Genomic DNA, 203 nt, shown 5'->3' on the forward strand with positions numbered 1-203 from the left:
TCTACCGCCATGACTGACACACTGGCACCGCAAGTGGCGCAGAAGGTCAGTAAGCACAGCGTAGGTCTAACCGCAGACGAAGCAGGAGCAGCAGACGCACTATGTTTGTGTTGGAGAAGAGGGGTTAGGGTGGGTTGAGGGGGTGGGTTGGGGTGGGTTGAGGGGACAGGGGGTGGGTTGAGGTGGGAGGAAAGTGCTTTAGA

Source organism: Penaeus monodon, chromosome 27 (genome assembly GCF_015228065.2).
Source record: "Penaeus monodon isolate SGIC_2016 chromosome 27, NSTDA_Pmon_1, whole genome shotgun sequence".
Lineage (NCBI taxonomy): Eukaryota > Metazoa > Arthropoda > Malacostraca > Decapoda > Penaeidae > Penaeus > Penaeus monodon.